At 40.8% G+C, this 10,378-nt stretch overlaps 5 non-coding genes across 5 annotated transcripts; 2 read left to right on the top strand and 3 right to left on the bottom strand.

Annotated features, from left to right (window-relative positions):
* Positions 1-3,006: 3,006 nt before the first annotated feature.
* trnaa-ugc (transfer RNA alanine (anticodon UGC)) lies at positions 3,007-3,078 on the bottom strand. Its single transcript has one exon. It is a non-coding gene; the product is annotated as a tRNA-Ala (tRNA).
* Positions 3,079-3,443: 365 nt separating this feature from the next.
* On the bottom strand, positions 3,444-3,525 carry trnas-aga (transfer RNA serine (anticodon AGA)). Its single transcript has one exon. It is a non-coding gene; the product is annotated as a tRNA-Ser (tRNA).
* Positions 3,526-3,956: 431 nt separating this feature from the next.
* trnas-aga (transfer RNA serine (anticodon AGA)) lies at positions 3,957-4,038 on the top strand. The gene has a single exon. It is a non-coding gene; the product is annotated as a tRNA-Ser (tRNA).
* Positions 4,039-6,569: 2,531 nt separating this feature from the next.
* On the bottom strand, positions 6,570-6,641 carry trnaa-ugc (transfer RNA alanine (anticodon UGC)). The gene has a single exon. It is a non-coding gene; the product is annotated as a tRNA-Ala (tRNA).
* A 1,169-nt stretch (positions 6,642-7,810) lies between these two features.
* Positions 7,811-7,892, top strand: trnas-aga (transfer RNA serine (anticodon AGA)). The gene has a single exon. It is a non-coding gene; the product is annotated as a tRNA-Ser (tRNA).
* Positions 7,893-10,378: the final 2,486 nt, after the last annotated feature.

Below are 10,378 nucleotides of genomic sequence, written 5' to 3'. Positions count from 1 at the left end.
CCACCATCTACACACACACACACACACACACACACACATACAACAAACCACACATACACAACATGCAGAGGGAGAGAGATAAAGAGAGAGATAAATGTAGCTAGGTCGCTAGGTCTACTCTGTTTGACTGTAGAGGCTTGTCACCGTCACTACAGGTGCCGATGTCAGCCAAAGAGAGCGCACCTATTGGCTGTTGACAGTGTCGCATTACAAATCACGTTGTTGACTATCGCACCTTTTGAGCCAAGGCTAAAAACTTAAGATAATATTTAACATGTTTGATTTTGTCTTAACGATCAAGATGAGAAAAAGACTGCATTAAGACAGCTCCAACTGAGGCTTACCCCTAATGATTGTTGATGATTGTTGTGACGGGAGTGCCGTGATTTTACTCCGACTTTGAAAATTTGTCAAAAGGCAAAAGGGAGACAGTTTTCGATCCTAGAATCACAGATCAGATCACAAACAATCCAATTATAGGTTTGCTTTAGAGTGCAAAGGGTGCCAGTCTTGGTAAATGAGTCTAACAGCTAAAGCAATTTGCACTTGCAATAGGTGATGGAGGGGTTATTTGCCCTTTTCAAGAGCTTGTTTGCACCACAACCTGATTTGCATAAATTTCTTGGTGAACAAGAAAACTGCACTCTGAGCTCAAGCAACTCAAGGTCAAAACATGCGCAGATTGCTCTTGCAACACAATGTTAATGAATATGGAGCTCAAACATATTAGGTAGAAATGTATGAATGAAAATGTGCAAAAAAATTGTCTGGATTCCAGCATTAACATGATGTAAAATATCAGCAGTTATATCAGAAATGTCAAATGTCAAAATACGAAATATATAACAAAGACAGGAATACAAGAGTATGAGAAAAAATATGATGTGAAAGATTACAGCATACTATATATAGAGGATGTGCTCTTTATATTCATCATTCATAGCCATGTGGTCTTATGTAGCTCAAAGGGTACAGCATGGCTCTAATCCTGCCAGGGGGTAGAGAGTTAGATTCCCACTGGGACCTCCAACACTAAAAATGCAAGCACTCACAGTACCGTGAGGCACTCTCTATAAAAGGGTCTACCAAATGGCATATGTTACAGTACATAGAGTGGAACAAAGCCATGCAGAGGTCGAGGACTGCTGATGTACAGTGAGGGATGAAGAAGGAAGGTGTCGGACGGCTCTGCCAAACCTTTTTGCTGAAGCCTTGTAGAGGAACAAGTCACAGCTTTAGCTATACAGTGTCTTGACTATCAGACAATAAGTGGAAAAAATAATTTTTCCATCCATCCCATCCTAAGCATGTATACTGCTGTAAATTCACATATGTGTGTCCTTCAGATTCCCATATCTCTCATTGTCATTCTGCTTATATATTGATACTTTTAGAATTTCCTATGTGTACGCATATTGATATTTTAATAATTTCCATAATGTTATATTTATACATACCTATCTTTATATAGCACATATTTCATATTTAGTAACCCACATTTACAGGAAACATCCTCTGATCCTCTTCTACTGTTAGATCTCATCAATCTGTGATGTTGCATTCCAGGAGTTATTTTGTGATGAAGTCTTATAGTTTACTTTTTTGGTGAACCTACTTTCCCTCAACCTGCCTCGTCTACTTCAACTTCAGTTAGTGATTTCCTACGTTTCCTACCAGTGGCAGTCCTGGCATATTTGGCACCAATAAAAAATACTGCTCACACAAAATAAATTATAAATAACACATGCATATTAAAGTAAAAGAGTCTCCACCAATTACTGTATTTAGTTTGCAGTATGTGCACGTTTTTTTAAAGTAAAAAAATATGTAAATATATTCCACACAAAATAGCCTAAAATAAATTCAAGAGACACTGTAATATCATAAGTAAACTTAAGTTTTGCTTTCTAACAAGTGGTCTTCAAATTAAAACCTTCCTGGTCTTCCTTGAGGGAAAGTCATCAATTACATCATCATTGGAAATCTGCCCAGCAACTTCCCTCCCAATGACCTACGGTATCGCGGGCAATATCAAAATGTCATGTTGTCTTTAAAACGTTACTGTGTCTCAATAGTTTGAGCTAGAGAGATGTGTTTTTTTGCACGTAAAACTATAGAGCTAACTAGTATAGTTAATATTGTGTATGTGCTCCGTTAGGTTTCGTTTTGAAAGTAATGTGTTAAGTTGTAAAAGGTTGCTACTTGTTACATTTGGAGATGCACAGACAGCAGACCAGCAGCACTGTAATCAATCCACACAATCTGCCGGTGTAGAAACAAACATTCCACAATTTGCTCCAAACTCGCCTGTGTTAGTAACAGATTTGTAAACCGTAACACGACTTCTGCTGCCCTACAACCTTTAAGGGTAAGTAACGTTATTACCTTGTGGTATTTAAGTAACGTTACAGGGTCTGTACTAGCCTGATATTCAGACTGAATGGCCATTTCGTTTCCACTCCATTATTCAGTCTGACATTGCTTCCATGTTAGCTGTTTTCTGTGTGTGTGAGACAACATATTAAAGACAATATGGTGGTTAAGGGATGATTTCAACAAATATTATAATGCCGAAACACCAATGAAAAACCATTGCACGAACAGTTTAAACTTTAGTCCCGCCCTCAAAGGCGCTGATTGGCCCTTGAATTGAGCAACACCAGACCCTGAAGAGTGGGCAGGTCGCGATTCAGGAGTCTGGATCCAGGCTAGGTCTGTACAGGATCTGTCCTTGTTTCCTTCTCAATACGCACTTAGCGTTGTAGGACTGGTCAGAGACAGTCGTTATCTAGGATCATTTTTAAGAGCGTCTTAAGATGCTTTTCGGAAACACCTCACAAACTAAAGAGGCTTCGTAAAATGGATACTACGATTACCTTAGCCTAGAGATGCTTTTGGGGAACAAGGCCCAGTACTGTACCAGCAGATCACCAGGCTGAATGTCAACATTGTCACTGTACTTGTTTGGTCTCCTACAGGACTTGTCGTCTTCAACAGAAAACCTCCTGGAGATGCCGGGGATTGAACCCTGGGCCTCATACATGCAAAGCATGCGCTCTTCCACTGAGCTACATCCCCCTGCTGCAGGGCAGTGATACAGCAGACCTGGAAAACATCAGCTACACGTGAACAAGGTATGAGGAAATGCTGGTCATACAATCAACAGAGCTGAGATCACATTCAAATAAACTGATAATTAAATTGGTCAATATGTCACTGCCATGAAGGCACATAAATTATCTGTGGTATTACTGTCTATTCTTAGTGTTTTATGGTCTCAGTGGAAGAGTTAACAATCAAGTGCAGTATACTTGTTGATTTTCTTGTCTCGTCTAGAACAAGAGACTCCACTAATTTGTTGTCACTCACCCAACATGGCAGCATTTCCTACAGTTAGCATTTGTAAATGCTCTGCTGTGCCATTGGTATTGTATGAAGACTAACGTTATCAGCAGGATTCGAACTTGTGCGGGGAAACCCCAATGGATTTCTAGTCCATCGCCTTAACCACTCGGCCATGACACCTCACGTTAATGACAAAACCAACACATAGAAATTAAACTTGCCGTTGAGTGTTGTGATAAACCAATTCTTTCTGGAGTATGGATTTTACCAGTGTTGGTCTATATTCACAATGGTAAAAAAAGTTTAGCCGCTGTAGTAGAATTATGCACAGAAAGCCCTCAAATCATATATATATATATATTTATACAGTTATTTGAAGCTCTATAACTATTTGAACAGCCCAGTGTTGTAAGCAGGATGTAAACCTACGAGGGACACAATAGATTTTTAATCCATCGCACAAACCTCTCAACCATCAACTCAACATACTATTGTGCTTTGAGTTTATCAGCATTTTAACTCCTCTACAAACACCAAAGCGCTCAAATATGAGTAAGTATGGGCTGGCAAATGCCGGGTTTCTCTTCTGTGTGTAACTATTTGTGAAGTGAGTTGTCGTGGCCGAGTGGTTAAGGCGATGGACTAGAAATCCATTGGGGTTTCCCCGCGCAGGTTCAAATCCTGCCGACAACGGTTAACTCCTTGCATACAGAACTGCTGTATGATGGAATGTTTGGAGATTGGCAACTACAGAAAATCCCTCAATAATGACTGTGTTTACATGGACTTGAGTATCCCGGTTATGAGGCTTATCCCGGTTTTGATCATATTCGGGATATGGCGTTTACATGGAACACAGAGAAATCTGCTTATTCATATCCCCGTATACATGATAGATACTAGTATCCCGGTTACTGATTACTGCAAGCTATTTGCGCAGGCCCCTGTGACGTTTGCAACACAAACCGGCAATTTTATATATACTACAGACTTGAATAGGTCAGCATTTCAATGCTTTCTCCCATCTAAACTGCCAAGTATATTTAATTATTTCATCACCGAAAGACAAAACTCCATTTCCTCATCGCTCCAGAAGTGAGACGCTCTCGTTGCCGCCATTGTTTGTGTTTTTCTGTTATGTCACTTGGCTGAAGCCTCGCCTGCGCAGGAAGTCGGCAGCGGTCAGAAACCGGGATAAGATGTATACATGCAACAGTATCCTGGTTTCTTTCGGAGTACTCCAGCTAGCATAATCGGGTTTCTCAAAACCGGGATAAGGGCTTATCCAGGTTTCTGAAATCAGGATATGATGTTTACATGTGCAAACACAAAAACGGGATACTTCAAAAACCTGTTCATAACCGGGATACTCAAGTCCATGTGAACGCAGTCCATGTTGGAGCAGTGCCAACAAAATAAGACAGAAAATGTAAAGTTTCTCTGCCCTTGAAGGGCTGTCAGATTATACTATGCAAGGCTGAAAACAAAAAGGAGCATGTGCTTACATTACTATCTCTCTATCCTCCAACATGGTTGCATGTCCCTCGAAACCATTGGTAACCACTTTTTAACTTTCCATGACATTAACCATCTATTGAGAACGTGAAACACCACAAATTAACAGTAATACTCCCTCTTATGGCGAAATCACTTTGTGTGATCAAGTGGTTTGTGAGATGAACAGTACAGACTGTGCTCAGTCCCACAGCTCATTCATGGAGAGAGTTGTTGTGTATTAAAGGTTGAAATGCTGCATGTTTCAACCTTTGCTTGACTCCCTATCCAAGATAAGGAAGCTATATCAATTAAATGTAACAAACAATGTTCTATACCAACACGGTCTCACTGCAGTTAGTGAAATAGTCACGAAAATGTAATCTATTGATTTGTGTACATGGACACGATTTTGCAATTTTTTTCGTGACACTCAGAACGACTTAAAAACAACCTTATTTTCGTGAAATGAACACGACCTAAAAAACGTGCCTCCACCACGACCTGAATTACGCTCCTCCACCACCAATTTGAAAACGTAAGTTTAGGCAAATAAAACAACTTGTGTTACGGTTATGGTTAGGCAACTAAAATAACTTGGTTAAGGTTAGAGAAATGGTTTGGTCATGGTTAAATAAGAAAAACGTTCGTTAAAAATTTAAATGTGGCTTATGGTTGAAATGTACTTTGAACACGCTGGGAATCGAACCCCGGTCGTCGGCATCGAAGGCAAATGTATACGCCTAGCCACCGCCCCAACCACAACACCCTTACTGGCCACCGTTTTATTTCAATGTCACACTACTTCCTGAGTCCCGACTGACAGAAAAAAAAACGTGCTGCAGGCATGAAAGATACTTCCAATTGAAATACATTAGTTTGAAAGTCGTTCTGAGTGTCACGACAAAAATGGGAAAATCGTGTCCATATACACGAATCAATAGATTAAATGTCATGACTATTTCACAAACTGCCGTGAGACCGGGTTGTCTATACACAAGCTTTGATGTAGTTTTTTAATGTTTAACAGTTGTAACTTTTAAACAGTCAGAAATAACATAATATACTGTGCTGTCAGGCCATGAATATCAAAACTGAACTGAAGCAAAGAAGTTTTATTAGAATTAACATGCTCCCCTCTGCTGATTTGTAGACAGTAACATGTCGTCTTCTTCTGCCCTACAAACTTTAACGGTAGGTAATGTTATTACGTTGTGGTATTTAAGTAACGTTAGTGGAATTAGGTAATTGAACCGTGTCGCAGTGCTTCAGTGCATAGAATTGAACACCCGCGCTTTGGGTCTGTACAGGATCTGTGCTTGTTCACCTTAGGAGCTCTCTTAAGGGCTAAGATGCTTTGTGAATAGCTTTTTATCTTTATTAGGATTTCATCTTACTTTTAAGGGGAAATTCTTGGAAAACGTCATCATTCTAATAATTTTCTTAAAATTTCACCGCTAGGACCAACTCTTAGAGTACTAGGAAGCCTTGTGAATATGGCCCCTGATGTCTATTCCGCTTAGACAGATGTTGGTCATCTGTCCAAGTGGACTTATGCTTTTCGCAAACACCTCACACACTAAAGAGGCTTCGTAAGATGGAGACTAGGATCATTTTAGCCTAGAGATGCTTTTGGGAAACGAGGCCCAGTATTGTATCACCAGGCTGCATGTCAACATTGTCATTGTTTGGTCTCCTACAGGACTTGTTTTCTTCAACAGAAAACTTCCTGGAGATGCCGGGGATTGAACCCGGGGCCTCATACATGCAAAGCATGCGCTCTTCCACTGAGCTACATCCCCCTGCTGCAGGGCAGTGATACAGCAGACCTGGAAAACATCAGCTACACGTGAACAAGGAATGAGGAAATGCTGGTCATACAATCAACAGAGCTGAGATCACATTCAAATAAACTGATAATTCAATTGGTCAATATGTCACTGCCATGAAGGAATGTAAATTATATGTAAGAGATTGTGAGGGCGGTATTACTCTCTATTCTTAATGTTTTATGGTCTCAGTGGAAGACTGTCATGGAAGAGTTAACATTCAAGTGCAGTATACTTGTTGATTTTCTTGTCTTGTCTAGGGAGGAACAACAGATTCCACTAATTTGTTGTCACTTCACCAACATGGCAGCATTGCCTACAGTTAGCATTTGTAACTGCTCTGCTGTGCCATTGCTATTGTATGAAGGCTAGAGTTGTCGCCAGGATTTGAACTTGCGCGGGGAAACCCCATTGGAGTCTATCGCCTTAACCACTCAGCCAGGACAACTCACATTATTGACAAAACTGACACACAGAAATTAAACTTGCCGTTGAGTGTTGTGATAAACCAATTCTTTCTGGAGTATGGATTTTACCAGTGTTGGTTTATATTCATAATGGTAAAAAAATGTTTAGCCGCTGTAGTAGAATTATGCACAGTAAGCCCAGTGGCTACCAGTGGCAACTATAGAAAATGCCTCCATGTTTTAAGAGTGCCAACAAAATAAGACAAAGAAAATGAGAAGTTTCTCTGCACATGAAGGGTTGTCAGATTATACTATGCAAGGCTGAAACCATTCAGGAGTGAAGATATGCTTACTATACAATACTGCCTTATCTTCTTTATAGTATTATTGCTATGTGGAACACATCAAGGTTAACGTCAGCAAGTTAATGACAAGTTTGTTTCTCCTCAAAATAAGTAATCATGAAGGTTGCACACTTCTCTCCATATGAAAATAGATCAACATCTTCAGGGTGTCATGACACCCTGAAGAAGGCATAATGCCGAAAACTGATCTAAAATAAATATTTTCATATGGAGAGAAGTGTGCAACCTTCATGATTACTTATTTTGACTTTGCACTGTTGGTTTGCACCTTTTTATGGGTGTGCGTTCTACTGCCAAAAAAGTTTGTTTCTCCTATCATAAATATTTATATGCTGACGATAGACCCTGCATATATGCACTTGCATAGAGAGTTGTCGTGGCCGAGTGGTTAAGGCGATGGGCTAGAAATCCATTGGGGTTTCCCCGTGCAGGTTTGAACCCTGCCGACAACGACAGACTGTTTTCATTGTGGAAAGAAACAGCACTGCTGGCTTGACTGTAGACTGTCCTTTCTGTCTTAAACACACAAAATATCAACAATCACCTAAATGGTTTTTCTAATGCAGATGGCTAGGAACAGCCCAGACAAATGTCAACCTTTGAATTTGATTGGCTCATGCTGGCCATATGCCCAACCATCTATAAGGCCCAGGTTGAAAATAATTGGAAATGTCCTTTAAATAATATATTTATTAATGCAATATTTGGCATAGGTAATCTGTACAAGGTAATACATTATCTTTATAATCTTGCTTTTGATTTACTTGCAATTTTCCTATTCTGTGACTTGCAGGCTATGGTATCATTGTCCATAGGGTACCTACCTTATTACTGCTTCTTACATAATCTGATACTTCTCTTTCAAATGTATTCTATTGTAGGCCTACATTGTTTTAACGTTTCATCCCCCAAAATGTTTTAGTAAGAGTGGAAAGATTGCCAGTGACTTCCAGCAGAGATGGAACTTCCCCAACGGTGTAGGGGCAATAGATGGCAAACATGTTGTCATCTGGGCTCCCAATTCATCTGGGTCACAGTTCTGTAATTACAAAGACACCTTCTCTATACTACTGCTGGCTGTAGTTGGTGCCATGTACCACTTCCGGGTCATGGATGTAGGTGCCTACGGGAGGAACAGCAATGGAACCGCTTTCCAGGCAGGCAGGCTGGATCTCCCAGAGGACATTCCTCTCCCAAACACATCTTGACATCTTGGACCAGCACCACGTGTTTGTGGGGATGAAGCCTTTCGTAAGGCCTTTTCCAGGACTTCAGCTTTCCAAACAGCAACAGGTTTTCAACTATAACATACAGTGTACAGCTGCCTTTGGGATCCTGGCAGCACAGGGGAAGATGTATCACTGGGTAATTGGAGTGTGCCCAGAAAATGTGGACAAGCTAGTGAAGGCAACAGTGATCCTCTACAATTCCCTGATGGAATATTGCAGCTCCATCAGCCCACTGCACTCATTCAGAGGCTGACACCCCCGCAGGTGAGGTGTCGTGGCAGCACAACCTTCTAATCTATTGCCCCTCTCTTAAACAAATACATTCTTGACTTGATCTTTTTGCAGGTGCCTTTCTGCCTACAGAGCCATGGGGTGGGGAGGGTGTCTTGGCAGGCTGGATTTGTAGATCCACTGCTAGAGGCTGAGCTGCCTGTTGTGCTGCTGTTTGGGTGAGTCTAGAGCCTTGGTGTGTTATGGGGGCTGGGGAGCCATCTGCTGACCTACTGGCAGAATTTGAACTGCCTGAAGAGGGGATGCTGCGAGGGTTGAGTACTACGGAGAAAATATGTTTTGGAGGGACCGATTACCATGCAGCACCTAGTGCGAGACTGAGGGAGACTGGGACAATTGGGAGACTTCGGTCTCCTGCTCATTGGGGTCAGATGTTGGCTGGATCACTGGCGTCAATTGTAGCACATAAATTTCTGCCCCTATGTCCCCATTGATTGGCCTAACTTTCAGAAAGGGCTCAAGGAAACTCACAATAGAGCTGAACTTTTTTCTCTCCCCTCCTTCAGTACCAGTCTTTATTGTAACCTCCATACTATACCTGTCCCTCACGTTTTTTCTTTTCTTATATTCCTCTTCTGCAAAGACATGTTATTTGTAGCTGAGCTATAGTTAATACAAAATTTTTGCTTATGTTACCTTTCTAACCACATAGTTTACACAGTGCTGGCAACAGCTCAGCTTGGATGTAGCCATATTGTGAAAAAGAAGGTTGCAAGCTACCTGCCTAATTTACAAACGGGGGGCCGTATTCACAAAGCACCCTAGTACTAAGAGTTGGTCCTAGCGGTGAAATTCTAAGAAAATTCTTCGAATCATGATGTTTTCTAAGAATTTCAAGGTAAAAATAACATTATCCTAGTAAAGATAAAAACTATTCAAGAAGCATCTTAGCCCTTAAGAGAGCTCCTAAGGTGAAAAACTGTTAAGAGGAGAGAGGAGGAATTTTAGGAGTTTCTTACAGAGGAAAGACACAGGAGAAATGTTCTCCAAACGTCGAATGACAGTGAGTTAGTTAAACGCTATAGATTAGATCGTGCAGGGATGATGTTTGTTGCTGATCTCTTTAGAGATTAAATGAAAGTGATCACAACATTAACTTATTTGGCAACAGGCAAAATGCAACAGTGCAGACGTGATGATTTAGGTCTATGCAACCCTCCATCAGCAGAAAAATCACACAAACAATTACAGCTCTTTCACAGTCTCATATTACGATGCAGTTTATTTCATTCCCACTGGACATTCGCACAAGAAACAGCATATGGATATATGGATATAACAGGTTTTCCTGGTGTTGTCAAGGTCACTGGTGACGATCTACACTTGTTCAACAACCCCATTCATATAGGATTCCATATTCCATAAGGCCAGCAATTGCACGTCACTGATGAAAAGTGGACAACAGTCCATGTGCATCT

This window comes from Centroberyx gerrardi, chromosome 13 (assembly GCF_048128805.1).
Source record: "Centroberyx gerrardi isolate f3 chromosome 13, fCenGer3.hap1.cur.20231027, whole genome shotgun sequence".
Classification (NCBI taxonomy): domain Eukaryota; kingdom Metazoa; phylum Chordata; class Actinopteri; order Beryciformes; family Berycidae; genus Centroberyx; species Centroberyx gerrardi.
Note: the sequence above shows the minus strand (reverse complement) of the source record. Positions and strands in the feature narration are given on the sequence as shown.